At 39.4% G+C, this 12,136-nt stretch overlaps 1 long non-coding RNA gene across 1 annotated transcript; it reads left to right on the forward strand.

Annotated features, from left to right (window-relative positions):
- Positions 1–1,608: 1,608 nt before the first annotated feature.
- LOC150045629 (uncharacterized) lies at positions 1,609–10,149 on the forward strand. The gene is made up of 3 exons (XR_016532865.1): positions 1,609–1,719; positions 7,022–7,074; positions 9,428–10,149. It is a non-coding gene; the product is annotated as an uncharacterized LOC150045629 (long non-coding RNA).
- Positions 10,150–12,136: the final 1,987 nt, after the last annotated feature.

The raw sequence follows: 12,136 nt of genomic DNA on the forward strand, positions 1-12,136 counted from the left end.
CATCTATTTTCAACCCTCAATGTGTTTGGTGGCAGCATAGATGCATTAGTTGCTAAGGAATTCATACTCAAGGCATGACCTTTATTTAGTTTACTACCTATCAGCTTTCATGTCAAGATTTTGAGCTTGCAAGAAACAAGAGGGGAAGGCCCAAAGGGGCCAAATGAAGACAATACATACAGGTACAAAATGGCTACCAGATGATAGGAGAGGAGAGGAGGTGTTTACAAACACAATCCACTGGTATGAGTAACCCTAGGTACCTATATAATTTGGAAAACCTTTGCAAGCCTTGCAAGGACTTTAGTGGAAGCTCTTAGATGCATAAATGTTTTCCTTTCCTTGATCTTATTGTCCATGAGTTTCTTTCCCATCATAAAGGACATGAGAGGATCTCACTCAAGAATTAACCAAATGTGAGCCACTTGTACTTTCCAAGTGCTTAGCATTTGAAATTATCTTGTAAACTTACTTTAATACCTTTCTCCTATGGACGATGAAGGATTTCTTACATACTGATTTGTTTGCCTTTGTTGTACTCGAGGTGAAGGATATAATTATGTCCTTTTTTATATCCTGTTCACTAAAAATGTACCCAGCTTAAGGTAATGGAGCAGTCAGTGGCAAATCTAGAGGAGAGCCTTCCAAGTGCTATACAAATGCAATTGATAAACATCATTAATGAAAAATGTGAAAACAAAGAAAGAGATAAGGGAGGAAGCCACAGCTAAACAAGAGGAAACCATAAACAAGGTGATATGTGAAAAAGGGGAAGCCATAAAGGAGGCCATAATAAAGGTTTTTCAAAGAAAAATGGACAAATTCATAGAATCCACAAACAAAAAGGTGACTGAACTCCAAAAAATGTCCAAAGAGAATAAAGCTGCTGAGCTAACCACTCAAAAGGAAATCAAGGAGCTAAAGAAATCCATACATGACCTAAAACAAGAGATGCAAGGCATCAAAAATGAGCAATTAGAAGCAAGGGAGAGGAAGAATAAAGTAGATAGCTTTGATAGCAGGTTAGACAATGCAGAAAAGAGAATTTCCAGGGTTGAAGATAATTTAGTTGTTATAGAAAAAGAACAGAAAATGAGTCAATTCAAATCTAGGAAATATGAAAAAAACGCTACAGGAGGTCCAAGATACAATTAGGAAGCCTAATTTAAGGCTAATTGGTATTGAGGAGGGTCTAGAGAAAGAGGTCAATGGTATTGGAAATATACTTCAGGGAATCATCTCAGAGAACTTCCCAAATATCCAGAAGGGCAGGGCCATCCATATACAAGAAGCTTTTAGAACCCCAAACAGACCTGACCAGAAAAGGACATCCCACCGCCACATTATAATCCAAACTGGATCAATAGAGGCCAAAGATAGGATCCTAAAAGCAATCAGGGAGAAGAGAACAATCATCTATAAAGGCAAACCAATCAGAATAACCCCAGATTTCTCAGCAGAGACCATGCAAGCAAGAAGAGATTGGAACAATATATACCATGCCCTGAAGTCAAATAACTACCAACCAAGAATACTGTACCCAGCTAAGCTCTCATTCATAACCGAGGAAACAATAAAAACATTCCATTCCAAGGAAAAGCTTCAACATTATGTAGCAACAAAACCAACATTACAGAAAATTCTCAAAGATTTTCTACACATGGAAAACCAACACAAATGTAATACAGAGAAAGACATGGCACCTAAAACTTATAACATGTAAGTACCACAAAAACTATCAAGACACAAGCCCTAATGAAAGCTTGTAAAAATGACAGGAACTAATAAATATTTCTCAATCCTGACTCTCATTATCAATGGACTTAACTCTCGAACAGCATAAGCTATCTAGTTGGATCAAAAAAGAAGATCCATCATTCTGCTGTCTTCAAGACACATATCTTACCAAAAAAACAAACACCTTTTGAAAATGAGAGGTTGGAATAAACTATCAAGCTAACGGCCCCCATAAACAGGTTGGACTTGCCATCCTCATATCAGATAAAATAGACTTCAAACTAAAATTAGTGAGAAAAGATAAAGAAGGTTACTACATACTACTAAAGGGATCTTTCCTCCAGGAGGACATAACCATCCTAAATATCTACACACCGAATCCCGGAGCTCCGAACTTCATCAAGCAAACTTTACTTTCACTAAAACCATACATAGATCGAAACACAGTGATTGTTGGTGACTTTAACACACCACTCTCACCTTTGGACAGATCAACAAGGCAAAAACTCAACAGAGAAACCTTAGAATTGAACAACTACATAGACCAACTAGATCTAACAGACATCTGCAGATTATTCCACCCAGCAACACCACACTATACGTTTTTCTCAGCAGCACATGGAACATTTTCCAAAATAGACCACATTTTAGGCCATAAAACCTGGACAGATTCAGAAACACTGAAATTATTCCCTGCACTCTCTCAGACCACAAGGGCATCAAATTGGAACTGAACACACAACTCCAACGAAAACCCTGTAACTCATGGAGATTGAACAACACATTGTTGAATCACCAATGGGTCATCAAAGAGATCAGAACAGAAATCCAACAGTTTATGAAATTTAACAAAAAGGAGCACACAAAATACCAGCTCCTTTGGGACACGGCAAAGGCAGGACTCAGAGGAAAATTTATAGCTCTGAGTGCCTATAATAACAAATTGGAAAAATCACAAACCAACAATTTAATGTGTCACCTTAAGCTCTTGGAAAAAGAGCAACAAACCAACCCTAATCCCACTAGAAGGAAGCAAATTATTAAAATCAAAGCAGAATTAAATGAATTGGAATCCAAAAAAAACTAGAGAAAGAATCAACAAAACAAGGAGTTGGTTTTTTGAAAGAATTAACAAAATTGAGAAACCCTTAGCAAATCTTACCAAAAAAGGGGAGCATACCGAAATAAACAAAATCACAGACGAAAATGGTAATGTCACGACAGAAATTACCAAGATCCAGAGTATCATGAGGGAATACTTCCCAAACGTTTACGCCAACAAATTTGAGAATCTAGAAGAAATGGATGAATTCCTAGCCAATATTAACATACCCACACTGAACCAAGAAGAGCTAAGCCAACTCAACAGGCCTATTTCAAGCACTGAACTAGAAATGGCAATAAGAGAACTTCCACCTAAGAAAAGCCCAGGGCCAGATGGATTCACAGCTGAATTCTATAAGGTCTTTAAAGCAGAGCTCACACCAATACTCCTCAAGCTCAAAGAAATTGAAAATGAAGGTTCTTTACCAAACTCATTCTATGAAGCCAGTATAACCCTCATCCCCAAACCAGACAGAGATTCATCAAAGAAAGAGAACTATAGACCTATTTCTTTGATGAACATTGATGCAAAACTTCTCAACAAAATACTGGCCAACTGTCTACAACAACTCATCAAAAAAAAAATTACACACTATAATCAAACAGGTTTCATCACAGGGAGGCAAAGCTGGTTCAACATACGCAAATCAATTAATATAATTCAGCACATCAACAGGAGCAAGGACAAAAATCACATGATTGTCTCAATAGATGCAGAAAAGGCATTTGACAAGATCCAACACCCCTTTATGTTAAAAGCTCTGGAGAAACTAGGAATCCAGGGAACATTCCTCAATATAGTAAAGGATGTGTATGACAAACCTACAGCTGGTATTACACTTAACGGTGAAAAGCTAAAGCCATTCCCTCTAAAATCAGGAATGAGAGAAGGATACCCACTCTCTACTCCTCTTTAATATAGTATTAGAATTCCTAGCCAGTGCAATAAGGCAAGAAGCAAGCATAAAGGGGATCCAAATAGGGAATGAGGAAGTAAAACTTTCCCTCTTTGCAGATGACATGATCCTGTATTTAAAGAATCCTATAGACTCTACTCCCAAGATCCTTGAGCTGATTCAAAACTTTGGAAGGGTAGCAGGGTATAAAATTAACCCTCAAAAATCAACTTCCTTCCTCTACGCCAACAGTGAGAGGAATGAGGCAACAATCAGGAAAGCAACTCCTTTTGCAATAGCCCCAAAGAAAATAAAGTACCTAGGAATTACCTTAACTAAGAATGTAAAGGACCTTTTTGAAGAAAACTTTAAAATCCTGAAAAAGGAAATTAAAGCAGAACTGAGGAAATGGAAAAACCTCCCATGCTCCTGAAATGGAAGAATCAATATAGTGAAAATGACAATCTTGCCAAGGGCTATCTACAAATTCAATGCAATACCCATCAATATCCCAATGTCATTCTTTAAAGAAATAGAAGAGGCAATCCAAAATTTCATATGGAATAATAAAAGACCCCGTACAGCAAAAACACTTCTTAGCAGAAAGAACAGTGCAGGAGGAATTTCAATACCAAACTTTAGACTCTATTACAGAGCTATCATTATCAAAACAGCTTGGTACTGGCACAAGAACAGGCCTGAAGACCAATGGAATAGAACGGAAGACCCAGATATTAAACCACAGACCTATGGCCACCTAATCTTTGACAAGGGAGCCAAAAAAATAGAATGGAAGAAAGACAGCCTCTTCAACAAGTGGTGCTGGCAGAACTGGTTAAGCACCTGCAGAAAACTAAAGTTGGATCCTTCTTTGTCACCCTGTACTAGAATTAACTCCAAATGGATCAAAGACCTGGAGGTAAAAGCTGACACTCTGAAAACTTTACAAGAAGGAATAGGAGATACACTAGACCTCCTTGGCACAGGTCCATCTTTCTTAATAAGGACCAAGAATCACAACAAATCAGAGAAAGCCTGGATAAGTGGGACTGCATTAAACTGCAGAGCTTTTGTATGGCAAAGGACATAGCTAGTAAACTAATTAGGAAGCCTACAGAGTGGGAGAAGATCTTCACCAACCATACAACAGACAAAGGTCTCATATCTAAAATATATCAACAGCTCAAAAAATTGAATCACTCCAAAACTAATCTCCAAAGTAAAAACCATCCCATTAAAAGATGGGCCAAAGACTTAAAGAGAGTCTTCTCTGAAGAAGAAATAAGAATGGCCTATAGACACATGAAGAAATGCTCAACATCTCTGGCCATGAAAGAAATGCAAATCAAAACAACTCACTGGAGTGAGATTCTACCTCACTCCAGTTAGAATGTCCAGGATCAAGAAAACTAATAACAACAGATGCTGGAGGGGATGTGGCCAGGAGGGATAACTACTACACTGTTGGTGGGAGTGCAAACTCATTCAACCACTATGGAAAGCAGTATGGCAGTTCCTCAAAAGACTAAACAGAGCTCCCCTATGACCCAGCAATTCCACTACTTGGCATTTACCCAATCATCCAGAAACAAGGACATACTAAATCCACTAGCACAACAATGTTCATTGCAGCACTATTTACCATAGCAAAGATATGGAACCAATCTAGATGTCCCTCAATTGATGAGTGGATCAACAAGATGTGGTATGTGTACACAATGGAATTCTATGCTGCTGTCAGAAAGAATGACATTGCCCTATTTGTTAGGAAATGGAAAGACTTAGGAACGATCATATTAAGTGAAGTAAGCCAGACTCAAAGGAACATAGGCTCAATGGTTTCCCTCATTTGTCATAATCAGTAGAAACCTTGGGCTCTCCTAGCAGAGATTTGCAATAGAGCAAAACCTTGATACAAAAGGCCATATAGTAGGACGCTAAATGAAAGGATCTCTAAGATATAGAAACATAAGCCATATAATGAATGATTGTTATTCTTAAGGTACTGTGTTATCTCTCATCTCTTTTGCTGTCCCTTGGTTATCTCATATTGTTACAGTATCTCACTTTGTTACCTGATATATCAGATATATTTGTATTTGGTTATTTGAAATTGGATAGGGAATGGGGGAAAACAAGATGAGGGGTGGGGGGAGGGAAATGGGGACCAAGACATGTGAAAGGGTATCAATGTATGTGAATTAATGCACCATCTATCTGGCAAATATCATGTAACCCTTCTATTAATTACAATAAAAATATATGAAAAAATTAAAAAATCAAAAAATATACCCAGCTTAAAACACATGCTAGCTTTCATTCTTATGTCTGGGATGCACTTTATTAATTTTATCATAAATCTTAAGTTCTCTGTAGTTCATATTTCTAAAGCTTATCACTTTCCCTTAATTGCCTTCTCTTGGGCCATAACAGTAAATAAAACAGTCATTTCTAATACTTGGCATTTTGATCTATGTTGTGCATTGGAAAAATTGCAAGGCCTGCAGTTTCATAATTTAACTTTTATGTAGCTACTTTCTCAAAATGACAATTAGAACAATTTTTGGTTGCATTCTACTCATTTTTGTTCTAGGTGCTTTTTATATTGATTTTTTCCCCTTTGCCTATATTTTCAATTTTTTAATTTAAATTGAATCAGAGGCTAATCAATGTGAAAAACACATTCTCCTGTCTGCCAGGAAGCTGAAGTCTAGATAGGATTTTTTTTCTCATTTTCCTCTTATAGTTCTATCACTGAGATCACATGTCTAGAAACACAAGTAAATGTCAGGTTTATTTAGCTCATTGTTTTCAGAGGAGTTCATCCAATGGTGGCTTGGTCCCATAGTTGGAAAACAATTATGGTGGCAAGAGCATGGTGGTTTAGCTTCTTCACCTCACTGCAGACAAGCAGCAGAGAAAACAGATGGGCACTGGGTGTAATTTTCAAAGCCACACCCATTGTGAACTCCTTCGTCCAGCTAGACCCCATTTTCTAAAGTTTCCAGGACATCTCAAAACAATGCCATCAGATGGGACCCAGGCTTTACTCACATGAGCTCATGAAGGCCATTTTATTCAATTACAATCGTAATACCCCTAAGTGTGATTTATCAGGCCCTCTTGAAGATCATGTACTAACAATTTATGTAAGATACAAGACCATGCATCTAGATCTAGAAAATTCCAGAAATCATACTTTCTCTTCTTAGCTGCTCCTCACGTTACAAGCCATCAGATGAAAATATTATCTTTAACTTCTATTCTTTTGCTTATTTTTTTAGTTCATAAGTTCCAGATATGTTTGTTACAAAATAAGCATTTGCTCCAAAATACTGTGAGTATAGAAACATATTGGCTGATTATATAAGCTTCACCTTGTACTTGGGTTGCATATCAATAATGAGTTCTAATGAAACATGATTTTAGGCATGTGTCACAGCACAATAAAAAATTTGCATTATTATGCAGTAGCTATGATTATCTCACTCAAACTTAGCTTGACAGAACCAAGTCAATTAAGAAATGGCTTTTCTGATAATAGTTTTTAATGATATCCAACATCTAGATTTCTCTTTCTCTTTCCCTTATTCCTTCCTATCCTCTTCAGTTATTTGAAGGTTCATATTTGAAGGGCTTTCTACATAGATGTTGCATAGATAAGAGCTTATTTCCAATTGGGGGGTAAGAATTGGGCAAAGGAAATATCCATTCAGTGTGCAAAGATGTTACGTTAACTCACAGGAAGCAAGTTACTCCAACTGAGCCATATTTACTCAAAATATGAAAAGAAAGGCTAACTCAAAGAGTACAAACAAATCTTTAGCCAATGAATGCAAGCAAGAACACTGGGCTGTCTTCTCTTTTCTCCGCTTCTTTGTCTAACAGAGCTCTGATAGATTCTACAGATGATGCTATGTTTCCAGAAGAAAAAGCAAGACAACATCTTAGGTTAAGCTCTCCATTTGGTTTAATGTGAACTTAATAGTTCTATGAATCATAAGGAGCAAGCAGTTTGTTAAGACAATTGAGACAGAGCACTCCATTTTTCTTTTTGCTACAAAAAGAAAAAAAGTTGTACAAAATCATGAACTCAAAGCTCAAGACAGAGGACAGACAGGGCCCGGGAGTTTGGCCTAGCGGTTAAAGTGCTTGCCTAGCATGCACAAAGACCCAGGTTCGATTCCTCGGTATCCCACATACACAACCAAGCCGGAAGTGGCAGAGACGAGACACAACCAAGCCGGAAGTGGCAGAGACGAGACTGCAACAAGCGACAGAGAGCGAAAGCAAGCAAGCGGAGCCCAACCGAGTGGTGGCCGGAGCGAGCGGGGCCGGAGCGAGAAGGGGGCCAAAAAAAAAAAAAAAAAAAAAAAAAGACAGAGGACAGACACTATTTCAAGACCATCCTTTCACGTTTATCCCTAGCTGTCAGCATTTCATTTCACCTCTGCAAACACATCTAAAAAGTGACTGTGGTCTGGGAGCTGTTTTGTTCTCCAAGCTCCATTTTGCTGTCCTTCACAGCATTCAGCAGCAGAGCATTTGTGTGAGTGCAAATGATTCACTCTCTCCCAAGATGCTAGCATTCTGGGACAGCAGAAATAAGAATGTCACACGTGCTGCCATCTCTCCAGTTCTGATCACCAGTAGGCCAGTAACAATCAATAAAGAAGGCTATAAAAAATAAAATTTATAAATGCACCTTTCAAAAGCCAGCCCAAAGCTGGTCATGGTGGCTCAGGCCTCTAATCCTGGCTACTCAAGAGGCTGAGATCTGAGGATCAAGGTTCAAAGCCAGCCCGGGCACAAAAGGACCTAAGACTCTTATCTCCAATTAACCTCTAGACGGGAAGTGGGGCTTGGCTCAAGGGTAGGGTGGTAGTCTTGAGCTGAAGAGCTCAGGGACAGTGCCCAAGCTGAATTCAAGCACTATGACCCTCCTCGCCCCCCCCCACCCCCCAAAAAAAGTCTGTTGTAAGACTCTTATCTCCAATTAATCACCAGGAATACCACAAGTGGTACTGTGGCTCAAGGAGTAGGGCCGTAGTCTTGAGCTGAGAAGTCAGGGGCAGCACCCAGGCCCAGAGTTCAAGTCCTACGACCCACACACAAAAAAAGCTAGCCCAAGTCTCAAAAGATTTGCACAGCATATGTGGAATGTACAATTAACTATCCAGCCAACACAAACAGGGATGAAGAAACCTAGAACCTTGTCATCTTTGAGCTTATTTGTAATATGGCTGGCAAGTTTATCAACTTCATTAAATGTCTTCACCTTAATCTAAACAAATACTGGTTCTCAAAAAGCTCCTTTCTCTGTGTTTTATAACACAGGTGCATCTAAACATCTTTTACAATGTCACTTCACGGTTCTGTATTAATTTACTCAGACATTATTTAGACAAAGGCCCTCGTTTTCATTCTCCATCTTAGGATAGACCTCGTGTTTTAACTATAAACAGTCTGCAATCTCTATTGATCCTGGATTCATATGTTTACTCAGTCTGATAAATAAAAAAAAAAGTGTTTCCACACAGCTGATTGCAATATAAATTAGACACCAGCTGGGCCTATGAATTAGTGGTTAAAGATGACTGCAGTTTTATATCATGGCACAATTCTAGTTGTGAAATCAATGGTGGAAAATAAATGCCAAAAATGAAATTTTTGTTTTTTTCTTCCTGAAGGATTCCAGAAAAGAGGACAAAACATCTTGAACCACAGTGAAAATGAAGAAAGCCATCTTTACATGACCACCCTTGGGGTCTTCAACTTGTTTATGAAAGGCTGATTCTTTTCTAAGTCTTGAAGACACACTGCAGCACCCGTTTTCTTATGAATAGGACCATTTGAATAATTCACTGCAGTCTGTGAGAAACAGAAAGAGACTATTCAAGATGGAGCAGCTGATTGGAGCCGCAGCCGAGCTACTTCCTTGTTTGGTTTATGCTTCTGAATCATTTCCAAATGCTGCTGAGCCTTTCCTAGACCATTTATCTGTCACAGTCGTGGCTCTGCTGCTAGCTGGATGACCTTGAGGACACTGGCTTCCATCGCTACTTCCACACACGTAACAGGGAGACACTACACTATACTCTTTCCAAGGGCTGTTGTGGGAATAAATATTTGCATTACCTTTGAAACAGGGGCCAGCATGTAGTAAACACCCCACAAATAACCATTACCAGCATGTCTAGTCTATCTTCTCTTATGAATGATTTGCATTCTGTTTGTGCACAGGTCACAGTACACCAAAACTCCATGACAGAATTATGTATGCAAAGTGTGGGGTTGGAATTGGTTCATCTCCCTTAAATCTTTGTGAAATATCCTCAGAACCTTCAGCCTGGCATGAGTTTGCTAGAGCTACTATGTGTATGTGTGTGTGCGTGCGTGTGTGTATGACTGAAATAACCACTTATTTTCTCTTACTTTGGGAGGCTGGCAGTCTAAGATCAAGGTTTCTTCTTGTCATTCTCTTGGGTTTGCAAAAGCTGTTATTAGAATTTTTTTTGCATGCTCATCTCTGTCTGCATTGCCTGTTAATAATCAAGTTTTCTCGTCTTAGAAGGAATCCCATCCAACCCTAAATAAACCACTGTAACCTAGTATACTGGATGGCCTTGTCTATGCCTATGGATTTCTTGTGGTATACTGGAGATCAAGACTACCACATACGAATCTGGTAGGGAGGAGAGCATTTCTGCCCGTTATTGTCACAGATAGAAATGCAACACTGATCTATTTCAAGTAGACCTCTGTCAACACTTCATTCTTTTCCTACTGCTCATCTTTTGGCACAAGACTGGTGAGGAAAGAGTCAACTCCCCCACAGGGAGGGGGCTGGCACAGGGAGCGCCACCATGAATGGACCCAGCAGTCTGCTGAAGTACTTTTCAATGCTCTAGAGGAGAGAGATCAGTTCACTTTGCCCAACTAATCAGAGCTGCTTTTCAGTATCCAACAACCACCAACCCAAAGGTCATCTTTCTCCAAACAAGTTCCCAGAAAAGCAGACCTGAGTCTTTTGACCAGGGTCAAAAGCTGGCTTGAGATCCCATTTCCTCAAGTCCTCTGGGAACAAGCCGACCCATGCACAGAAAGGGAAACATGCAACTAATCACACCATCCATTCCTAGGTGTCAAGGACTGGTCCCTTAGCTCTAGGCACTTGCACCCGGAGTCAAGTCGGGTGGCTCTCCCACCGTTTTTCATTCTCTTTCTCAACAAGATAACAGGAAGTTTTTTTGGCTGTAGCCCATTAATTTCTTTTTTATCCCCCTACCCCCTAGCGTGGTCTCTGAGGATTTCTGAGATCACCCATGGAGCATCGAGGCTATTTCTTCAACTCTGAAAGTGCTGGGGAAAAAATTATTAGCAAGATGTTTCATTGTCTTCTGCTCTCAGAGAGGAAAAACTCAGTGCTAGATTTTTACACTCAGGAAACTCATCCTAGTGGAAACTCATTTCCTCTAAGCTTTTCCTCATGGTGTAGAATTCCCAAGAAAGTAGACCAGCTATCCCTGCACACACCGTTAGTGAAGTAGGTTAACATTCCCCGGGCACTTGCCGGTCAGGACTGTAATCCTAGCTACCCAGCAGCCTGAGATCTGAGGATTGAAGTTCACAGGTAGGAAAGTCTGTGAGACTCTTATCTCCAGTTAACTGCCAGAAAACTAGAGCTGTGGTTCAAAGAGACCGAATGGTAGCCTTGAACGACTCAGCTCAGGGACAGTGCCCAGGTGCTAAGTTCAAGCTCCGTGACCACAACCACCACCACCAAAAGTAGTTAATTATAGGATTTGCCAACATTTCCTTTCTGCAAAGGCCTAGGATACAATGAACATAAACTTTAGGTTAAGCTAGCTGATTAAATTCTGGTTGTTTTATAATTCCTTTTCTAAAAATATAAGTCATGATCCATTGTCTATTATGAGTTCTATAGCTGTGATTTGTAATATTCTTAAAGAGTCTTCACTTTCCCGCCCCCCTCCCCTCAAAAAAAAAAAAACCACAAAACCAGTAGAATTGGAGGCCAGGAGTTTGGCCTAGTGATAGAGTGCTTACTTAGCATGCACAAAGACCTGGGTTCAATTCCTGGGTACCACATAAATAGAAAAAGCCAGAAGTAGTGCTGTGGCTCAAGTGGTAGAGCTCTATCCTTGAGAAAGCCAAGGACAGTGCTGAGGCCCTGAACACTGTTCAAGCCCAAGACTGGCAAAAAACAAAACAAAAAAAAAACCAAAAACACCTTGTAAAATGTTTACGATTTTGTGGTATAAGGTATTCAAAGGCCTTGAAGTACAGAATTGATTATGCATTAATGGTAACTATTGCTACTTTGAGTTAATGGAGGGTATTAACAAACATGTTCTCCTTTACTAAGGAAATGACAG

The sequence above is a fragment of the Megascapheus bottae genome, chromosome 27 (assembly GCF_031878675.1).
Source record: "Megascapheus bottae isolate mThoBot1 chromosome 27, mThoBot2.hap1, whole genome shotgun sequence".
NCBI lineage: Eukaryota > Metazoa > Chordata > Mammalia > Rodentia > Geomyidae > Megascapheus > Megascapheus bottae.